Source organism: Cavia porcellus, unplaced genomic scaffold (genome assembly GCF_034190915.1).
Source record: "Cavia porcellus strain 051 isolate PalLab524CR breed Dunkin Hartley unplaced genomic scaffold, mCavPor4.1 scaffold_18, whole genome shotgun sequence".
NCBI classification, from domain to species: domain Eukaryota; kingdom Metazoa; phylum Chordata; class Mammalia; order Rodentia; family Caviidae; genus Cavia; species Cavia porcellus.
In genome coordinates this window covers 72,784,558-72,807,200 of record NW_026947501.1, presented here as the reverse complement: position 1 = coordinate 72,807,200, position 22,643 = coordinate 72,784,558, and the positions used below count along the sequence as shown (strand labels likewise).

Here is a 22,643-nt window from a genome sequence, read left to right as displayed (position 1 = left end):
CTGACCTTGAATCCATGGTGATCCTCCTGCTTCAGCCTCAAAAGTGCTGGGATGGCACACACCATCACACCTGGCCCCCTGCCCTTTTAGTTTTTTATTTTGAGATAGAGTTTGGCAGTCATTAAGTTGCCTATACTGGGTTTATCCTCCTGCCACAGCATCCCATCCTAGAGTGCTGGGATTTCAGGCAAGTGCTCCATTGCCTGACTGACTCTTTAACACTTTGTTTTTTTACCAACATAATTCTTTTGCTTTTACCTTCATGTTCATTGTCTTTTGTGAAATTGGAAGTTTATCACATGACATTTAAAGGCATAGAATAGTGTCCAGAGCCAGTAAGTATTTGTTGAATGAATCAAATAACACTGAGGAATATATATTTATTTATCTATGTCTTTTTTGAGAAATAGTCATGATGTTAACATCTATTAACTAGAATAGCCTTTAACATCCTTTGTAAAAGATATTTTAATTTACTTTTTGCTTGCTTGCTTTTTGTTTTTTGAGAGAGGATCTCGCTGTAACCCAAGGCTAGCCTTGACCTTGAAGCACCCTGCTTCAGTCTCTCCAGTGCTGGCATCACTGGTGTTCAGCACTATGCCTGGTTTATTTATTTATTTATTTTTGAGATAGGGTCTTGTTAAGTTCAGGTTGGTCTTGAACTCACTATGTGTCTCAGACTGGCCTCTAATTTATTTACATACATCATGTAAATAAAAATATTTTTTTCTTTGGTGTTTTTGAGATACAGAGTCAAAGTTGGCCTTGTACTCACTATGTAAAGCCCAGGCAACATAGTGAATTCAAGGCAATCCTCCTTCTCAGCCTCCCGAGTGCTGGTTTTACAATAAATTTGTTTTTAGATAAATTTTTAAAAAGGAGATAGCCAAGCCAGGTGTGGTAGCACACTCCTGTAATCCCAACTTTTGGGAAGCAGAGGCAATGAATTGTTGGAAGCTTGAGACCAGCCTGAGCTACAAAGTGAGCCCAAGGTAGGCCTGCACTGCATAGCAAGACCCTGTCTCAAAGTGAAAAAAAGAGAAAGATATCCATTAATTTTGTTTTTTTAAACACGTGTCCAGTTTATTTCCTTAAAATTATGATCTCAAATGCATCCATTTAGGGAGAAATGTCTTTTTTGTGTGTGTGGTGGGGATTGAACTTGCGACCTCGTGCTTGCCAGTTAGGCACCTATGCTGCTGAGCTAAATCCCCAGCAGGGAGAAATGTCTTAAGCTTATCCTTTATGGCATAGTAGCACTCCATTGTATTAAAAAAGCCACATCTTCTTTATCCATTCATGAGTGGATGGGCATTTGGGATGTTTTTGAGATTTAGAATTACAGATTGTGGTGCTATTGGGTGCACATATATCTATATGGTCTGATGCTTTTTTTTTTTTTTTTTTTTTTTGGTCTGATGCTTTTAATTCTTTGATGAAGCTACTAAGAAGGAGGAGAGCTGGGTCAAATGGGACCTCCGATTCTAGTTTTTTGAGGAATTTGCACTGATTTCCACAGTGGTTGCACCAATCTACACTCCCACTAACAGTGGAGAAGAGTTCCTTTTTCCCCACTTCCCTGTCATCCTTCATTATTGGTTGATTTCTTGATAATACCCATTCTTTCTGGAGTGAGATAGAATCTCAGTATTGTTTTAATTTTCATCTCTCAAATCACTAATGTTGTTGAACATTTTTTTCATATGTTCATTTGCCATTTCTACTTCTTCATCTGAGAAGTGTCTGTTCATTTTTGGATTGAGTCTTTCAATTTTGGGGGTTGAATTTTTTTGAGTTTTTTTAAATATAGCCTACCTATTGTAGGTTGTTTCTTCACTCTGTTAGTGGTTTCTTTTGCTGTGCAGAAGCTTTTTAATGAGAGGAGATTCCAGTTGTTGACTCTCTGTGACAATTCCTGTATGGTTGGGATTTTGATCATAAAGTCTTTACCTACACCAATTCCTTCAAGAGTTCTGCCTATTCTATCTTTCAGCAGATTTAGTGTTTCCTTTCCTTTTCTTTTCTTTCTTTTTTTTTTTTTTTTTTTTTTTTTTTTTTTGTCTTTTTGAGACAGGGTCTCACTATGCAGTTCAGACTGACCTTGGGCTCACTTTGTAGCCCAGGCTGGTCTCGAATTCGCAACGATCTGCCTGCCTCAGCCTCCGGAGTGCTGGGGTTACAGGAGTGTGCCACCACACCCAGTTTAGTGTTTCTATTTTAATATTTAGATCTTTGATCCATTTTGATTTTAGGTTAGTACATGGTGAAAGATATGGGTCTAGTTTTAAACTTCAACATGTAAAAAGCCAGTATTTCTAGCACCATTTGTTAAAGAAGTTGTTTTCTTCTGATGAATATGTTTATCAAAGATTAGGTGGCAGAGTATATTTTGAGTTGTTTTTGCATCTTCTGATCTGTTCCACTGATCCTCAGGTCTATTTCCCCACCCCCCAGTACCATGCTGTTTTTATCACAGTAGCTTTGTAGTATAATTTCAAGTCAGGAGTTGTGATGTCCCCTGCTTTGTCTTTGTTACCCAGAATTGCTTTTGTTACTCTAGGTTTCTTCTCATTCCAAATGAATTTTGGGATTGTTTTCTCTAAGTGAGGTATGCTGTTAGTATTTTGATCAGGCTTGCGTTAAATCTGTTTAACAATTTTGGAAGTATGGCCATTTTCACTATATTTGTTCTTTCTACCCAAGAACAAGAAATGTCTTCCCATTTCCTGCTACTCTTTAATTTCCCTTTTTCAGAGTATTGTAGTTTTCAGTGTTGAAGTCTTTTACTTCATTAGATGGACTTCTAGGTATTTCATTTTGGGGGGGCGCTGTTGTAAAAGGTGCTGTTTCCCTAATTTATTTATTTTTTTTAACACCGAGTACATTTATTAGAAAAGAAAATTATGAAGTATCCTCATATCTTTCCTTAAGAAACAAAAGGCAGTAGAACCAAAAACAAATGGACTTAGTCTTTTTTTTGTATCGGGGCTCGAACTCTCAACCTTGCACTTGCCAGGTAGGTGCTTATGCCACTAAGCTAAATCCCTGGCCCCCAAAAACAAATGGAAGAAAGTAATAAAGATCAGAAAACACAATCCCTTTATCAAAATGCCAATATCATTTTTATAAAAATTAACATTTTGATTCTTACATTTCTTTATAAATACAAAAGACTTAGAATAATCTATAAACAACTTTGATAAAGGAACAAAATTAGAGCTCCAGCCCTCCCCAATCCCACGATTTATCACAAAGTTACATCAATCATGACAAAACAGCATTGATAACAAGATAGACAAACCACTAAGGTACCAATATGAAGTTCTAAAATAGATACCCACATAATAGTTGATTTCTGGCAAAGATGCAAAAGCAATTAAGTGGAGAAAGGACTTCACCTTCAATAAATATACTAGAACAACTGGATTTCCACATGCAAAAACCCGAACCTTATAACACATCGAAAATGTCTTAACATATCCAAAAGTCAACTCAAAGTGGTTTATAGTAAAGTTAAAGTAAAGGCAGGTGGACCTGAGTCATTGCTTTGGCTGAGGTTGTTCTCTCTGGGGTAAAAAGACTGGGACAAGGTGTAGAAATTGTTTTTGGTTTTTGAGACAAGACCTCACTGTGTAGTTTGGGCAGGCTTCGAACTTGTAATTCTCCTGCCTCAGCCTCCCAAGTTCTGGAATTATAGGTGTGCACCATTCCACCCAGCTAGATATGCATTAATCCATAGAATTTTTCTTTTTTAGAATCTTACCAATACTTTCCCCACATTTTTATTAGTGCATGTTGCTTATGTAGATTGCTGCATCTCACTGGGACAGATTGATATGTGTACATAACACACTATAATTACTCCCTCCAGTACCCCCAGTTTCACATTTTTGGGGGGCTCAATGACAGTGTATATTGATCATTTACCCTTCCTCTACCTGCCCTTGTCCCTACCCCCATTTCCTTCCTTTTGTCCAATAATAGTCTCCTTTCTACTTCATCATTTTTAAATTGCACATGGTAGGAAGGATACATACAGTATTTGTCTTTCTGGGTCTCGCTTATTTCATGCAACACGGTGACCTCCAGATCCATCCATTTTTCTGCAGACGACAAAATTTCGTTCTTTTTGTGGCTGAGTAATACTCCACTGTGTATTTTCATGCCACATATTCTTTATCTGTTCGTGAGCACCCATGCTGGCTCCGTATCGTGGCTGCTGTTTACTGGGCCCTCGGGTCCCTGCTGTACGCTGATCCTAACTGCTTCTGGCGTACAGTGAGTAGTGGTACTGATGGATCAAATGGTAGCTCTGGTTTTAGCTTTTTGAATGATCTTTGTACTGATTTCTGTAGTGGCTATACTGGCAGAGTAGAAAGGTTCCTTTTTCCCTGCATTCTTGCCAGTATTTACTGTTCTTCTATTCTTGATGACAGCCATTCTGACTGGGATGAGATGGAGTCTTAGTGTATGTAGTTCTTTTCTTTCTGAAATTAAAGTATTTTATTTTGTTTTGTTTTGAGACAGAATTTCACTGTGTAGTTCAGGCTGGCCTCCAATCAGCAGCAGTCTTCCTGCCTCAGCTTCCCAAACGCTGAGATGCGTGCCTACTATACCTGGCTCCGTGTATATAGTTTTGATCTGTATTTCCTACTTCATGAGTTAAGAGGCCAGCTAATTTAATCCTCATTTTCAAGTATGCTGAACTGAAAGGTCAAGTGAAACATGTAGCCACCAAAGTGAAGTGTGGAAGTTGCCAAGTATATGGACCAGAGAGTAAGCAGAAAAAACAAGAGCAGCATCCCTGTGAAGAATGAGGGGTAGTTATTGGGAGAGTAGAATACAAATTTAGAGAGTAACTGCTTCAGTGGAGTTGTTACATATAGCTAGACTGATTCCAGATTGAGTTGACTCTGGTTCTGGATTGGGGTAGGGTTCTGCTAAGGCTCTTCTCCCTTCATGGGCATTTATCAGAACATTCATGGGTTTTCCAGTCCAGGCTCTTATAAAGAGCCATTTAGCTGTTTTTTGTTTGGTTTGGTTTTTTGGTTTTTTTTTTTTTGCACCGAGGATGGAACTCACAACCTTGCGCTTACCACGCAAGCTCTTGAGCCACGAGCTAAATCTTCAGCCCCCAAAATACAGTTTTCTGGCATAAGTGGCTGTATTCTTTTGTTTTTTTGATAAAGAACCATTTATACCAATTAGAAGCCATAGGTGGCTGGGCGTGGTGGTACACAGCTGTAACCGTAGCTCTGGAGGCTGACACCGGAGGATTGTTGCAAGTTCCAGCCAGCCTGGGCTACACAGTGAGTTGAAGCCCAGCCTAGACCACTCACAACAACAGCAACCAAAAAGAAAAAGAAGTCATATGTAGAGTTGATACCTTGTAATAGAAATTCTGTTGGTGGCAGTGGTTAAGTATAACTTTCTAAGGTTGGGCTTTATTTTGCTGTGAGTTTAGTGTTTGTCAGTTTTAGGAGAACTTATTTAATGGCCTCAGATAAAATCAAGAGCTACGAGGGTGCTCTAATCAGGTCATGGGCATGCTTGAGATGCACCTGCTTTAAATCAGCAGCTCATCAGAATCTATTTAGAACATCTGCAGGCTGTTAGGGTTGTTGGTGACACTTAGGGTACGTCAAAACAAATGAAGCCAGGCCCGATGTGTTCTTGTGTAATAATAGCACTCTGGGAGGCTGAGGTAAGATGGTTACAAGTTCAAGTTCTGCTTGGCAGTTTAGTTAGACGTGTGTCAAACAATTAAAAACCCAGGTGTGGTGGTGCATGGCTGTAATCCCATCACTCAGGTGCCTGAGACAGGAGGATCGTTTGAGAGTTCGAGACCAGGCTGTGCTACTTAGTGAATTCTTTTTAATTTTATTTTGAAAGTAGTAAAATACAACAGAACAAGACAGAATAAAGCCAACTAAGATCGTACAGTGAAATTGGTACAGAACTTTACAGCAGGTTACTGGGATAACAGTAATAGGTATCACAGTATATTTCGTTATCCTTACAATAGTTCTTTCAATCACGTGTATCAAAATAAAATGAAACACAGAACATTATAGAACTTATCAAAACAATATTGAATAAAGCAGTACCATTAATCAGAATAGAGCAAAACAGTAATAAAAATATTTGCCTTCAAAGAGATGGTAGAAGGAAATCCCCCTTATTTGCTACGGTCATCCTCCCAGGAGATGCTCAGATTTCTGGTTCCCATTTGCTAACAGGTGGGACAAGAGAAGGAGGGTAGAGGAAGTGGGATGTTTGATGCTAGGCTGTGCACCAGTAGGTTCACTATTGCTTAGCAGGGAAGCAGACCGGTTGCTTAGTTTCCCAACGTCCTAAGTTCCAACATGGTGTGGATCTCAGAAGACACTGGTGGGTCTCCCCCTGGAAGGGCTGCAGTCTGCCCACCACAGCCACTTACCAGGGAGGGGAGGTGCTTGCTTGGCTTCCCAGCGTCCTAAGTTCCATGGTGTGGATCTCAGGAGCTGCTGGTGGTTCTCCCTCTGGAAGGCCTACTTAGTGAATTTAAGGCTGGTCTGAACTGAATAGTGAAACCCTTTCTGAAAAGGCAAAAGAAAACAAAAGTTTAAAAATGGCTAGGGATGTAGCTTATCCCTGTGTGAAGGCCTAGGGTTCAATCCTCAGTATTGCCTAAAATCTCCAATGCCACAAAACAAAGTCCTCTCTGCTCCTTTTCTGGCATCAGATAAGAGTGGGAATTGAAATAGGTGGGCAAGGAGTAGGAAGAGCAGCTGGGTGGGATGAGACTCTCCCCCTAGGAAGATGGTGACTTTTAAGCATCATTTTAGGATATCTTCTGAAATCATTACCAAATTAACTACCTTAGCTTTTTTTTGGGGGGGGGGTAACATGTTGCCATGTAATCCAAGCTGGCCTCGAAGTCACTGTGTATCCCATTCTCGCCTGAATTTATGGTGATCCTCTTACCTCAGGCTCCTACGTGGTGGGTTCCAGGCCTGTGCCACCACATCTGTCCTGCAGTCAGTGATTCTGGCAGTGTGGCACTGGTGGTGTTTGCTCAGCATTGGAGCTCTTTGAGCCTGTGTGCTTTGGGTTTGAATTTGGGCTGTCCCCTCAGGGCATGTGAATGTTTTGGTTCCTAGCCTTGCCCTACAGGGTGTGCTAGAGACTTTGGCAGGGTTTTCTTAGTCTCATTACTTGGGATTGAGACTCATAGGACAGTGGGCCTCTAGCCCCTTCCTCTTCATAGATCGCTGGCCCTGAGTGGGTGGCTTATACCTCATGCCTCTGCCTGGATGTGTTGGCTGCCACAAGCCCAGAAACTGATTTAAAAGAACATCAATGCCTCCCCACCCCTGTACTAGGCATTGAACCCCAGACTATTTTACTGCTGAGCCATATCTCTAGCCTTTTTAAATCTTTTATTTTGAGGCATCCTCTTGCTCTGTTGCCCAGGCTGGCCTTGAATCTTGCGATCTCCTGCTTCAGCCTCTCGTGTAGCAGGAACTCTAGGCATGTGTCACACAGCCTTTCTTCCTTGTAAGTTAACTATTTCGGGTCATTGTTTTAACTTTTTTTTTTTTTTTTTTTTAATACTGGGGATCTAACCCGCCTTGTGCATATAAGGCAAGAATTCAGGTATTCATTATAGTAGTGGGAAGCTGTCTAACATGCTGTACACCTTGGATGGATTTATGTATCTGTTTTTTGGCAGTACTGGGCACCAAACCCAGGGGTGCACTACAGCAGAGCTACATCTGTAGGCCTTTTGTTTAAACTTCTTACTTTGAGACAGCAGCTCCCTCAGTGCTAGGATATGGGTATGTGCCAACAGGCTCAGCTTGGTACTCTTTATTTTTGCTGACAGGGTTGAACTGAGTGTGTCTGTATATCTTCTGTTGTAAGAAAATAGTATATTCTTTGAGACATCCTGGATTTGATATCTGGATTCCTTACAACTCTTCAGGTTCAGAGATCTGAGCTGAAGAAACAACTCTGTATATCACCACAGCAAGATCCTCAGGTTCATAAGCGTGATGATTGGGTGTTCATGCTCCATGCATGACACGTGCCTCCTTTGAACCTTGTTACGACCTCGGCACATTACCCATCTGACGTGGGAAAAAAAAAAAAATCACCACAGCAAGCTTTGATGACATGGCTTCTGAAGAATCCAAAGAAACCAGTCTCCATGTTCCTCTGTCTCGCTTTTTCCTGAGATTCTTTCTTACAGAGGTCATGGTGCCTGCAGTCTTCAGGATATGACACAACAGCAAAGGGCTTTCCAGCTGTGACCCTGTGTCTCCTTCAGAGTGATGGAGGCAGAAGCTTGGCACATGGCGCTGCATGGCTGTGTGTGCTTAGGACAGGGTCCTTGTGTGGGGTTGTTGCCCCGCATGTGTGTGTATATATGACTTGCTGAGGGCCTTCCCAGAGAGGTACCTTGGGCCTGTCTGTTCCCTGCCCTTTGTTCTCTGTTGTACTGAGACTCCTTTAATTCCCAGAAGCAGAAGCCCACTTAGTTTGCCTTGGAAGCGGAAAAGTGTTGGCACCATGTGTGTGGTGCCCAGAGCACTCGCCAGTGTGTCCCTCTGGTGCTTTTGCTTCTCCAGACCTGTTCTTCCTTTAGCAACCCTTACATATCTCAGCAGTGAAGCAGGTTGTGTTCCTATGCTTGTCACAGGCAGGCAGCCTCAGGCTCTTGTGCTTATCCCCTGTGGGCTTGGCGCAGTGGGCAGGTTTGAGGGACAAGGCAGCCGTGGCAACATCTGTTGGAACAGTGAATTTCAGTTTGTAAAAATTCCTGTTTGTAATAGAAAACTAACTTTATTTAAAGATTTCTTGATGGAAAAGGGTTTTGGGGGGATGTGTGTAAGATGAAACTCTAGACTACAATGCTTTTTTCTTTTTTTCTTGGTACCAGGGATTCAACTCACAACCTTGCACTTGACATGCAGGAGCTTGTGCCGCTGTGTTATCTCCCCAGCCATAAACCAAAATATTTTATTTACAACTTCTTGAACATCCTCCTGCCTTAGCCTTCTGAGTAGCTAGGATTATTGGCATGCACCAATGTACCAGGCTCTTGCCTTTCTCCTTGGCTTAATACTCATTTATCTTACACCCTCCTTGTAAATATGTTTGACTCACAGTTTTGGGTTTAATACAAATGAATCTTTTGTTTCAAAAGCCTCTGGTTGTGTATCTGTTTTACTCTGGACAGTCCTCCCTGATTCACCTCTTCCTAAAATTCCATGTTCACATCTTGTTTGCCCCTGTGTTCTCTGAGTGGCTCTCCAATGCCCTGCCCATGTGAACTTCGCCTTCCTGGGAGGGAATTGACACTTTCCATGCTTTAGAGGCAGAGATGGGTGCCCGGTGTTGAGGGAGGTCCTACAGAGGCATTCTCTGAACAATGGTACAGGTCTAAGGAAGGTGAAAGGGAGCTGTCTGTGCTTTTACCCACTGTGAGAAGCAGCTTTGGTAGAGGGGCTAGAGCGGCACAGGCTGTTGCCAGGAGGAGCATACTCAGTTGCCCTGTGTGGCAGAGGAGCAGAGTGATAGCAGCTGCTCAGGGACAGGCGTAGTGCCCAACAGCCACTCTGCTAACTAGCGTTTGATCCTGTCATAGTGGGAACACTGGGTATTAGCAGGACCATTGTGCTGTTTTCAGGTGCTTTGAGGAGGTGAGGATGGGACAGCTGTTGTCTGTGGAGGCAGACACTTGGTAGGGCCTTGCTGACTTTGCCTTCCTGGAGTCCTGTGTATCTGACAGTAATGAATGTGCTGCCTGACTGGCCAGGGATGGAGCCTTGGAATTCTCTAATATGAATACGCTGATTAGTGTATGTGGTAGGGCTGGATCCTCTTTTGTGTTGTGTTGTATTACAATAGTCCTTATCATCTGAATTAAAGTGCCTTAAATAAATTCAGAAAGCAGAGCTTTAAATTACTATTAAATGCATAGCAGTTTTTACTACATGAATTATCTTCTTAATACAAAATCAGACTTAAATGTTGTCTTTTATCTGTTATCAGTTCTAGTTAGCAAAGAGTTACTTGGGTAGACCTTTTTTCCTATTGAGAGGCTGAGGCAGGTGGATCACATGTTCAGGTTTGACCTGGACAATTTAGTGAGACCCTGTCTCAGAATATGAAAAGGACATAGAATGCAGTTAGTGGTACAGCACCCAGCATTCAGTCCTCAGTACAGGGGTGGGAGGGGATCACTGAGTAGCCCCACCACACTCCCAGTTACTAAAATGCATTAACATTAGCTGACACTCATCAGAGTCAGCTTAGTAGGAGTCAGTAAATGTTAATTATTATGGTGTGCCATTCATAAGTTTTCGGTGTGTTTGGTGTTAAGACATTTAGTGTTCAGCTTCATGAAGTAAAAGAAAGCACTCTTGATGCTTGTGAATATTGTTTCCCTTAAGATAATTACCTATTTAATTTTCGAGGCCTGGAAATTTCTTCATACTTGTTGGTGTAGGTTTACTGTTTCTTCCTGAATCAAATTTTTTTTTAATGTAAGATTTAAAAAAAAAATATTTTATAGGGCCGAAGGTTTAGTTCAGCTGCATAAGTGCCTGCCTGGCAAAGATTGTGAGTTCAATCCCCAGTATCAAAAAAATTATTTTATATCTTTATTAAAGTTTGATTGATTGATTGGTTGGTTGATAGATATGTGGTAATGGGACTTTAACCCAGGGCCTCATGCATGCTATGCAGGAACCCTACCACTGAACTATAAGCCAGCCCCTTGAATCAATTTTTGTTTCTGTTTTCATTTTAGTTTTTTTGAGATAGAGCCTCACTATGTATTCCAGGCTGGCCTCAAACTCATGTATCTCAGACTGCTTTCCAGTTTTCAGTGATCCTTCTGTGTCAGCCTCCTAAATGCTGAGATTACAGGTGTGTGCCACTGTGCCCAGCTTCTGAATCAGTTTTGGTAGTCATTTCCTTAATTAAGTTTTGTAAAAAGAAAAAATACAAACTTCACTCATAGAACTGGTACATGATCTAGTAGTAACACCACTGGATATATATACAAAGAAAAAGAAATGTTTATGTTGAAGATACAGTTGCACTTCGATGTGTGTTGCAGTATGTTCACTTGTAGTCAGTATGTAGAAGAGTCTGTCTGAATGTCTGTCAGCTGATAAATAGAGGAAGCTCTGTGATACCCAGACACAACAAAATGCAAACTAGACATAAAATGATGGAGTCCTGGCTGGGCATGGTGGCACACACCTGTATTTCCAGCACTCTGCGGGCTAATGCGCAGGATCGTCAAGAGTTTGAAGCCAGCCTAAATTACATAGCAGGATTCTGTCTCAAAAAACAAACAAAACAACAGCAGCAATAAAAAAATGGAATTTTGTACTAGATTAGAAGTCATTATGCTGAGTGAAGTAAGCCAGGCACAGACAAACACAGAGCCGGGCTGCTGAGAGTAGAATGTGTTTACAGAGGCTGGGCAGAGAGATGGAGAAGCTGGTGGGTGGCTGCTGAATTACTGTGGAAAGCAGGGACCTTTAGCCTTGTGGAGGGACTGTAGGTGATAGTGATGTATATACCTTGCTCCAGAAATGCCAGGAGGAAGAGTTTTTGTTAAGTAGAGTTTTTATTAAGTGTTTGCATCAGGGCCTGCCCTGGATTGAACCAGTTTTGTCAGTGCTGGGAGACCATCACTAAGCTGTACCTTTCCTCTTAACTGGAGAGTTTATGGAGACAGGCTCATTTGTATGTTAAGGACCATGTTTTTTTTTTTTTTTTTTTTTTTTTTTGTCTTTTTCCTTTTTATCGGTACCGGAGATCGAACTCACGACTGTCTGCTTTCAAGGCAGGCGCTTATGCCGCTGAGCTAAATCCCCAGCCCCAAGGACCATGTTTTAAGATTTAAAAAAAGTTTTTAAATTTTGAGACAAGATCTCACTATGTAATTCAGGCTGGCCTTGCACTCACTGTGTAGCCCAGGCTGGCCTCGAGTGTTGCCTTCCGAGTATTGGGATCACAGGCATACACCACTGCGCCTGGCTTAGTTAAGATTTTATCTTTCGCTAACAAATTAATCTTCATTGCTTAGTTTTTTTTTTTTCTGATTTAACATTGCTGCTTATACATTGTTTTCTTTACATTTGCCTGCTTTATTTTGTCCTAAAATTTTTGCCATGTTAATGGTGATACAGCAGCCATTTAGCTAACCGGAGTCTAGACTTACTGAGCCCTTGACTTCAGAGCATCTCTTTTGATCATGTGGCAACCTTCTGAGGAAGTTTTCTTTTTAAAACCCTATTTGCAGATAAGGAAACAGGGTTAGAAGGGTTAATTACTGCCAAGGGTAAACAGTGAGTAGTTTTCCAGCTGTGTACTGCTTGTCTTGTAAATTATGCAGAAACCAAGACTGGAGTCAGCTCCAGTCTTAGAAAGCAGGGGTGTCGGGGTGGGGTGGGGTCTCCGTTCTGCAGACTGCTCCAGGCTGCGATGCGTTTTAGGTGGTGGGCGGGCCTCGGATCTGTGTTTGGACTGAATCTGGGTCCCTCACCTGGCACTGGCACTCTGCGCTGCTTTCTCCTTCATTCACTTCTGTTCAGGTTTAGTGTTAATCTCCCTGTGGTGGCGATTGGCACACTGATAGAGGCATGCAGCCCTTGTGCTTCTCTGCCTTGCTAATTAATCCTGAAATAGGCCTAAATTCTCAGACATTTATGTGGAAATATGTACAGTATTTTTAAAAACAAGATTGCCAGTGACTGAATTTTGGTTTGGGGATGGACATATGGTTCTGAGGTAATGTTTGATTATTTTTTCTTCATTCTGTTTAATGACATTCAGATGATTCAGATCACTGTACAGTTTATCAGCATTAATATTACTATTTTGGGAGGTATGTCAGCATTTTGGAAGGAAGCTTATTTTGGAAATATGTAATTAAGACATAAATTTTGGGACTGTACCACCTGTGTCGTGTTGTCATGGTCTCTACTCTCAGCCATCACTATCTCTGGTCAGTTTTATTTTTATTTTTATTTTTTGAGCATGGAGAATCCCTCCCACCCCCTTACTTCCAGATGTCTAGTTCCTTGTAATTGTGCTCTCTTGGGTTGCCACGTCGCTCTAGCTATTCCCTTGGGCACGTGATAGCTTTATGTTTTTGCTACCAGTTGGTTTGGAAGCATGAGGAGGAGGCCAGGCTCAGTTCCTGGTGTATCAAGCTTATCACCTGGTGCAGCTAGTCACCTGCTGGGTAGTGAGACTTCACCAGATGTTTCAGTTGTGGACTGGGAAGGATACACAGTGAATTCTTGTATTGGTCATTAAGTGTAATGGTGAGAGATACTGCCCTCATTTAAACACTGCTTTTCTTGACCTGTCTGACTAAAGAGGACAGGTGTTGGTCATGTGAGCATAATATATTGCCTGCTATTGCTAACTCTATCCCTAAAGGTCTTCCAGACCTCATTCTAGAACCAGTTGGCTCTGGGTGATGAGAACGTGACAAAATGAGTGACTTTCATGGTGATGGTCCCATCATCTCACCATAATGTGATTTTGTTTGTTTGTTTGTTTGTTTGAGACAGGGTCTCACTCTGTAGTCCAGGCTGGCCTTTGAACTCACTGGATAGCCTAGGCTGGCCTCAAACTCATGATAGTCATCCAGAATCCATGGCCTTGGCTTCCAGAATTGCTGGGATTACAGGTGTGTACCACCATACCCATCTCACCATAATTATTAAACAGATTCTTCGGTGTGTTGTGTGATAACATCCAATCAGTAAGTCTGTGTAGTGACTTATATTTGAGGAACTAATTGTTTATGTCTTGGTTTATTTAGGTGACAAACCCACACACAGTCATTTTAACCCTGTCTCAAAAAAGAAAAACCAAAATACATAAATAAACAAGGAAAGTTTAATATATTAAAGGCTATCTGGTTTGTTTCTTTTTTTGTTCGTTTATTTGTTTGGTTGTGTTGGGGATTTGAACCCAGGGAGCCCTGTACTACATCCCCAACTCATTTTTATTTTATTTTGAGACAAGGTCTTGCTAAGTCACTCAAGCCAATTTTAATTTTGCAGTCCTCTTGTTTCAACCTTCTGAGTAGTGAGGATTACAGGTGTTCTCCACTGTGCTTGTTTTTGTTTTTGGAGGAGGGGAGGCAAGGTCTTGCTGTCTTGTCCCAGGCTGGTCTTGAACTCTTTAAATCTTTCTGCCTCAGTGATTGGAATAGTTTGAATTAGATATGTGTGCTCAGCTATTACATGAAATAAATTACTATTGTTATTATTGAGCTAGAGTTTCACTGTGTAACTGAGGTTGGCCTTAAATTCACTGTGTATCCCTGGCTGCTCTCAAACTCACAGTGATCCACCTACCTCACTCACCTCTTAAGTGTTGGGATTGTATCTGTGTGCCACTATAGCATCATTTACTTTATACATTTATTTTTACTAGTAAATATTTGCAGTACATAGTGATTATATATTCATCATGAAGAGATGGTATAGTTTCATAACTTAGCTTACTTCTTTTTAGGTCCTGTTCCCCATTTCTCCTTTTCCTTTCCTCCATCTTTTGGTCTCCTTCCCATTTGCAAAAGTGCTATTTCCCTGTTTCTTATATTCTTTATTTTGCTCTTTAATTTACTTTTCTCCTATAAGAGAAACAGTGTGACATTTAAGATTGTTTGTTTGATATATTTCACTTAACATTATGGTCCAAAGGTGTAAACATTTTCCCACAAAACACTCAAATTTTATGCCTTTTTTAAAATCACATTTTCTTTATCCATTCATCAGTTGATAGACATATAAGACTGTCTTCAAGTCATTAGCTGTAATGAATTGTGCTGCTGTGACATGGGTATGAATGTCACTAATAGGATGCCTTTAATTCTTTTGGGAGATACCTGGAAGAGGAAGAGCTGGATCAAATGGAATTTCTAGTTTTAGTTTTTGGAGAAATCTCCGTGCTGATTTCTGTAGTAGTGGTATGAGCTTACTTTCCCATCAACAATATGGAAGGGCATCTGGGTGTTCCCCACGCCCATCCCCAACATAATTTGTTATTTGATTTCTTGATGAAGGAGGGCCATTCTTTCTGGAGTGAGATGGAATTTCAGTGTTGGTTTAAGTTGCATTTCTCTAATGGCCAGTTGTTAGATGTTGAACATTTTTCATGCAGTGAAAAATTTTGTACTTCTGAGAATTACAATATATGAAAACATTTTAAAGCTTTGATGGGAAAGCTTTATGAAGTGAGAAGAGAATGCCGAAGGACTCTTCATTCTGAGGGATAGTGTCCAAGACACTGTCCATTTGGCAGGGGCGTCTCTGCAAGGCTGAGGTCCAGGTTGTGGGGAGGACACGGTTGCCAGAGTTGGTGCCCAGTTGGCAGGCAGCAGGACCAGGCTGGGCACAGGTGAGCTAAGCTGGGGATGGATGTGCAGAGCACATGTGATGCCTTTTGGAAAGGGCCATGGGAAAAAAAGCCACTAGCAGAACCATCCAACCTTTTGGTTTGCCTGTGCCTCATTGAATAAGGAGGAATAGTCTTGCGTGCCTATTTTATACATATATGTATATAAATAACAAAACTTTACTATTATTATTTTAAGATTGAACATGAGGCTTTTGCACTGAGCTATATCCCCAGTCCTGAGTCAGTAAGTCACTAAGTTGCTCAGACTTGGCTCAGATTTGTGATCCTCCTGCCTCAGCTTTCCACAGTGCTGGGATTACAATCATGTGTCACCCATGCCCAGCACCTTTTCTTTCTTTTTTTAAAAAAGTGTACAATTAACTATTACAACATTAAAAAGAAGGCAGGCAGCCTTTAGGGTACAGGTTAGATATACCTGCAGGGCTTAGCTCAGACAAGGCTGATGGTTGGATGTCTGCCAAGCTGGTTGGGAGTGTTGCTGCTGGAGCTGTTGCTGGCGTGGCAGACCGCTCTGGGAGCACACTTCTTTGCATGGCTTAGACACTGATTGGGCTGAAAGCTGGGTAGCAGGCTTGCTTGACTGCCAGCGCCGCAGATCGCTGGTGAGTAGAGGTGTGGATGGAGTTGAGAATGCCCAAGCATGTAGCCAGTCTGGGTTATAGGTTAGTACCCTGCACAGCTCTCAACTGCTTCCCAAGTCCAGAGATAGAGAAAGCTCATGTCACCTAGTGGTGAGAAGGTGTTCCCTGGAGAATCTGCAGTCAGAGTAAAACAGTGGCAGGGAGAGAAGTACAGTTCACCCTGTGGAACCCAGAAGGAACCCTTGCTTGCTTACTGCATGGTCCCTCTGGTGGCTGTAGACATGTTTGAATTAACTGCTTCCTGGTAGCCATCTCTAGCTTTACTGAGTGGAGTGAAAGCAGTACACATCCAGTAGAAAAGTTTCTCCAAAATTTGAATTTTTGGTCTTTTCATGTGCTAGAGATAGAGATAGCCCAGCCCTTTCTGGAGGTGGTGGGGCAGTGGCAGTCAGCCAGAGGGCCAGTTCAGCCCTGAAGCCATGAAGGGAAGCCTTCAGCACTCTATAGTGCTCTGTTTTGAAGCTTGGGTGTTTGTAAATCAGGTGTATTAAGTGTATTTTCTTTCCTTTTTGGGGGGTGCATTTTCCGTTTACTGTATTTTTAACTTATGGTAGGCTTATTGAGTGACATGACTCTATTATAAGTCAAGGACTGTTTAGGAGGGCCAGTGTTTTTATTTGTTTTTTTGAGGTCTCACTATGGAGCTGAGGCAGGCCTTGAAATTGTGGCGATCATTCTGCCTCAGCTTCCTGAGCACTGACATTACAGGTGTGTGTGCTAGCACCATCTTCACTGAGTAAGCAGAGACCAAATGTGGAGAAGAGGCTGTGGATGGGTAACTGTCCACATGTGAATTGGAAGAGTACCAGGTTGTGGTTTGTTGCTTCTTGGTTCCAGACCCATCTTTCATTGTCCTACTGATGACTGTTGAGCTGGACTTTGCAGACATCTCTCTTTAGCCAGTTGGTCTGAGAAGTTTGGTCAGTGAGGGTTTTTAGGGCTTTGCAGGAGGAGGGACCACTGGTCCTGATTCTGGTGTGTCTTTCTCTGTTTTTGAGAATGGTGTTCAGCTGGTAAGCTGACTATCTGCTGGTATACCATCAGCTGGTATGCTCACCACAGTACATTTCATTGGCATCCTTGTATTAGCTTCCTGCAGAATTGTGTTGGCACCCTAGCTAGGGCCCAGTAAGCTGAGTGGCACCTCCACGGGCAGCTTCCCGAGTTCCACCCTGGAAAGTGGCTTTCTGATGAGGTTCACTGGTATCCCAGAGGGCAACTACCAACTTCCCCTGTGGACCGTCAGCAGCCATCTTGTCCCCTGCCTCCAGCCACCCTTCCCCAGGGATGTCACATTTCAGCTTTGGCAGGGTGTAGGGTATGGGAGCTCATTTGTTTGCATTTCTTTCTTGAGCAGTCTGTCTTTAAGCCTAGCTATTGCTTGTGAATACACATAGATCTGTATTTCTCTGGCCAGTTTTTCTTCTCAATAAAGGTTCCAACCACCTGGGCATGCAAGCACATGCATGTAATCCTTTCTATTTGGGAGGCTGAGGCAAGAGGGTTGCATGTTAGAGGCATCTTTGGGCAAGAAGCCAGAAAGGTAGGGAGAGGAAGAGAGAGAAAGGCAGGCTGAGGATGTAGCTCATCAGCACTCTGATTTCAACCCCAAGTAGTAGAAAAAGATGCAGCTCAGTGTACTTCTTTAACTTCTGCTTACAGGTTGTGTTTTTTCTCCCCATGACCCTGCAGGCTGGTGCCAGCATAGTATTTAGAACCATCAGTGCAGAGACCAGGCATGGTGGTACACGCTTGTAATTCCCACACTCAGTTGGTTGAAACAGGAGGATCAGTGGAGTTCAAGGCCAGCCTGAACTGCAAAGTGAAACCCTATCTCAAAAATAGAACCCCCCCCCCAAAAAAAAAACCCCAGTAGAACCCTCAAGGTCTCAACATCACTCCCTTCTTAATGTCCTGGGGACTTCGCCCAAGGCCATGGGTATAGTTGTGGCAGTGGCGGTGAGGGCAGCAATTTGTGCAATATGCACATGATTTCAGCATTTGCATGCATAGGTTATTTTGGCAGCAGCACAGGTAGCAAGGTCACTTGTTGTCTCATAGTCAAGTATCCTAACTTTTCTTCTGTTGTCAACACCCAGGAGCCATCAAAGGTGATGGGTGTTAAGGCCGGGAGGACCAAAGAGTCCTGCTTGACCTTTTGTGGAATGGCCAGCTCCTTGAGCAGTGAGTGGAAGGCAGTAATAAAAAAAAAAAAGAGTAGTGACAATCTCTGGTGTCAAGGAGTTTGCAGTGAGTTGGAGAGGGGGACACGCACACCTTAAAAGGAAGCTCACAGTGAGTGCTCTGAGAGCAGAGAGGAGAGCATTGGCTGTCCTAGGTGTATCTCCTAGAGTGTCTCCATCTTGTTCTTTTGGTGTTTCATTTTGGGGAATTTCCACTGATCTGCCTTCAAGTCCACTGCATGTTTAGTTTCCATCTGCAGTGAAGACTTAGATAGTGGGACTAGAGTGAACTAGATTCTAGGGAGGAAATGAAGCCTGGGGTTTGAGAGATGTGGGCTGTTTTCTGGTGGCTGAAGGAAGCCTTCCCTTACCTCCTGTGCAGGCCTGTGGACCATGTGCAATTACTTGTAGAGGAGAGCATCGCCCTGGACTCTGATCCTGGCACTGATAGCACGGCAAGCTCCTTCAGGGTTCCATTCCATACCTTGCATAACTCTAAAGTGAGAGTGCTGCTCCTTTGAGTCACATGGGATGGAGAGGGAAAGTGCGCACGGTGTGTGTTCAGCGTAGTACCTGGGGTAGGCTGTAGCCTCGCCTCCACGCTTCCATGGCATCACGGCCACATTTTTACATTAATCTCTTTATCCATTAGATCGAGAACAGTCCATTCCCATGCCATTTTCCCAAGATGCAACACATATTTGGTCTTGGGTACATCATCAATGCTCTATATCTTCAGTAAATGCTGACTGCTTTGCATAGGAGGCAGGTACACAGCAGAAATGGACTGCTTGACGATCATTTCTATGTGTTTTGGGGACTATGTTTCTTCTAATTTACTTTTCTTTGTTTTCACCATAGACTAGGGTGAGAGCAAATGCTTTGACACAGGCCATCCCTTGTGGCTTCTTTCGTACTGCCATGATTGCCCTTCAGCTGACCTAGCCCAGGGCTTCAGTCATTGGTGCTTGGCCTTCGGGTGGGTTCCTGTGGTCACATGGCTGTCCTAGGTGTATCTCCTAGAGTGTCTCCATCTTGTTCTTTTGGTGTTTCATTTTGGGGAATTTCCACTGATCTGCCTTCAAGTCCACTGCATGTTTAGTTTCCATCTGCAGTGAAATTACCCTTCTGATCTTGGCTATGGATGCGTAATGGTTGATGTACTGTGTCAATTTGAGAAGTCTAGAAGTTTACCTAATTCAGCAGTTCTGCCTCCTAGAGTGTAGAGTGTTAAGAGTTTTTCAGCACAATAAAGGAACAATATAAAAGTAAAAGCCCACAACTGGAGGGGTTTTTCCTTTACCCTGGATATTGAGTATAGGGTACATGTAACCTTTGACCGGGGATGGTGCTTAGGGCAGGCATTGATGCCTCAGGAGGAGCTGATTGAAATTTTTTTGTGTGCACTGGGAAAGGAAAAAGGAAATTGTAATAGGGGAAGGAGGAAGTGACCTCAGGGTAAACATACTCGATTTGGTCTTATACTGCCATAATGTCCTATAATTTATTCTAGGGAAAATCTCTTTCATAGAGGACATGCCCTAACCTCTAGGCTGTTGTTTATTGTGTCAATTTGAGAAATTTAGAAGTTTAAGTGACTCAGCAAGGGGCCAGCTTTAGACCTTACTTTGTAAACATCCTGAGCCTGTGTAAGAGGAGAGCACACAGAGAATGTGAGTTTTACACCCTTCCAAGGGTGGGTTGTTTACTTACAATATAATGGAGGAAAACAGGCTTGTTCTCCCCCACCTCCTTTTGCTCTTGCTATTACTGTCTTCTACTGATTTGAAGTGTTACCCCTGTGCCACACACCAACTGCCTTGGAGCCAGTTGATTATGGACTGAAACCTCCACAAACTGAGCTAAATAAATTTTTTCTTCCTTAATTTTGGGTATCAGGCTTTTTTTCACTACAGTGACCATGAGTATTTGATGTGTGTAAGATGAGGGCTGATAAAGATCTAGAATTTTTTTAGCGTTTTACCAGGGTGTTTTTAGAGAAAGTTAGCTAAAAAGAGGAGTCCGGGGCGAGTGTTGAGGTTCAGTGTTCCAGATTTTTCTAGGGCTGCATTGTGTAGAATGCTGTGAGCTGCGACTCAAGAGACCACGTTTCTTGGCAGAGCCACCGCCACCATACGTAGTGTAAGGTGTGTGGAAAGCAGCTTTCTGTTTCTGCAGCCTCCATGAGGAGTGCACAGACCTTAAAAGCTGGATGTCAGACTTAGTGCAGAATGTCGGAAATGGGAACAGCATCTCATCATGAAGTCGGGTTGCAAACTGTCAGGATACCAACAGTCACTTGGAAGGCCTGGTGGAGACTAGGCCTTGGATCAGGTTTTGGGATCAGTGCTGGAGTGGGGTTTTGAGAACTTGCATCAGCGCAGCCCTGGAGGAGGTGAAGGATGCTGTTGATTCTGTTTGAGAATCTAAGTGGCTGGAATGTTTGGTGTGGAAGAAACAAGCTGCTTACCTCCTGTGTCAGAGCTCTTTCTTCTCAGCAGAACTGATGTCTCTGGCCATTTTTTTTAGGACAGCACAGCACAATGTCTTTCATTAACCTACCCAACAGAAAGGAGCTTGTATGTCTTTGGATAAATTTATGTTTACAAATACTATTAAACACTATTACAACAATAAAAAAAATTTAGGGTATCAGATGTTTTATCTCAGCAAGGAGAGAAAAGTAACGAACACAACATACTAAAGTTATTTTATTCTTTTTCCTTGTTCTTTTTCTGAGATAGGATTTCACTGTGCAATTCTAGCTGGCCTTGAACTCACTTTCTAGCTCAGGCTGGACTTGAACTTGCAGCAGTCATCATGCCTCAGCCTCTCAATTGCTGGGATTACAGGTGTGCACCACCACACTCCCCTAAAGTTATTTGAAATTTCCTGTGTTATAGTTCCAATACCTCATTGTATCTAAATCTTATTTGGTATGTTTACTTCTTGGAATGGGGATTTTTTTTTGGTGCCTTTTGTGTGCTTCATGATCAATTCTCAAGACACATATGTTGTATGCGTCAGTAAAGGTGGAAGTAGAGCATTTGAACGCCTGGACACAGGCATTTTCTCTTTCTCCTGGGCAGTTTCTGCTGCAGTTTGCCCTGCTCTGCTTTAGAGCTGACCTGTGCTTGGGATGTATCCTGGTTCCTACAGGCTTCAGTTCCTGCAGAAACAGCTTGCATCCAAAATGAAGGCAGTTTTTCAGAGCACTATATGTAACTCTTCATTTTAAGATTTAACGCTCTGCTGTACTTTACAGACAGTACTCTCCCAGCATTGTGTGTGGCTTTTGGTTGGCATTTGAAACATTGTGGTGGTGGGTTAGGGTTAGGCTTAGGTTGCTGCTGATCGTTCTGAGTGAGGCTCCACTCCAGATGTGTTAGGTGATGCTGGGTCTTGGGGTGTAGCCTTTCTGGCTCTCCCACCCCTCCCTGATGGTGGTGGTGAGCTCAGTGTGAGCCTGTCCCTTCCTGAGGAGCCTTTCTCCACTGTGCCCTTCCCCTATTGCAGTGAGTGCTTCTTGGTGCTCTGCACAGATGAAGGCCTCCCTTCTTAAGTAAAGATGGAAGATGGGTGGGAAGGGTGGAGGTGAGTTACTGCCCTTCCCTTGCAGCCCTGGTCCCCTTCCCCAGTTTGGCACCATTGTTAGTGCTGCTGGGGTCTTTCAGATCTTTTTAGTGAATACAAATGAGTTTCATGGAGAAGGAGCCTGCAGAGGTGCAGACTTTCCCCTTTTCTGCATGCCTAGGAATTATCTTGCAGCCTGCTCTCAGCCTTTCCTAATTTGTCATCTGTTATTGCCAAATTCCTGCTGGCCGAATTCCCATTGCTGCTGCTACAGGTGAGCTTCCATGCTCTTTCCCTGCAGGCACTCAGATCTTGATCTTCCAATAGGTGTGTAGTTGAAGTTAGTCAGGCTGCTTCTTGTTGCTGGGGTGAGAGCATTTGCCCCCTGCTCTCCATCCTAGGCCAGAAGCTGCAAGCAATCTCTGTGTTGAGCATAGAGATTGTTGTTTGAGGCAGTCTGATGTATCCATTTTCTGTTTTATTGTTAGTGCCTTTAGATTCTAAAGAAGTATTTCTGTACTTTGAGTTGCAAAAATTTTTTCCTTTTGCTTTCTTTTAGAATTTTAAGTTTTTTTTTTTTTCCTTTTTGCAACAGGGTCTCAACTATACAGTTCAGGCTGGCCTTGAGCTCTCTTGGTAGCTCAGGCTGATCTTGAACTCACAACAGGGGGCCAGGAATTTAGCTCAGTGGTACCTGCTTAGCGAGCACAGGGTCATGAGTTCGATCCCAGATAAATAAATAAATAAATAAAACTCAAAACAATCCTCCTGCCTCAGCCTTCTAAGTCCTTAAATTACA

The 22,643-nt window shown here is 42.6% G+C and overlaps 1 protein-coding gene and 1 non-coding gene across 8 annotated transcripts in view; both read left to right on the top strand.

The window, feature by feature from the left end:
- The window catches only part of Fam193a (family with sequence similarity 193 member A), a 143,486-nt gene that overhangs the window by 15,210 nt on the left and 105,633 nt on the right, over nucleotides 1-22,643 (top strand). The gene's annotated exons all lie outside the window — the stretch shown is intronic.
- On the top strand, nucleotides 8,016-8,117 carry LOC111757358 (small nucleolar RNA U13). The gene has a single exon (XR_002791728.1). It is a non-coding gene; the product is annotated as a small nucleolar RNA U13 (small nucleolar RNA).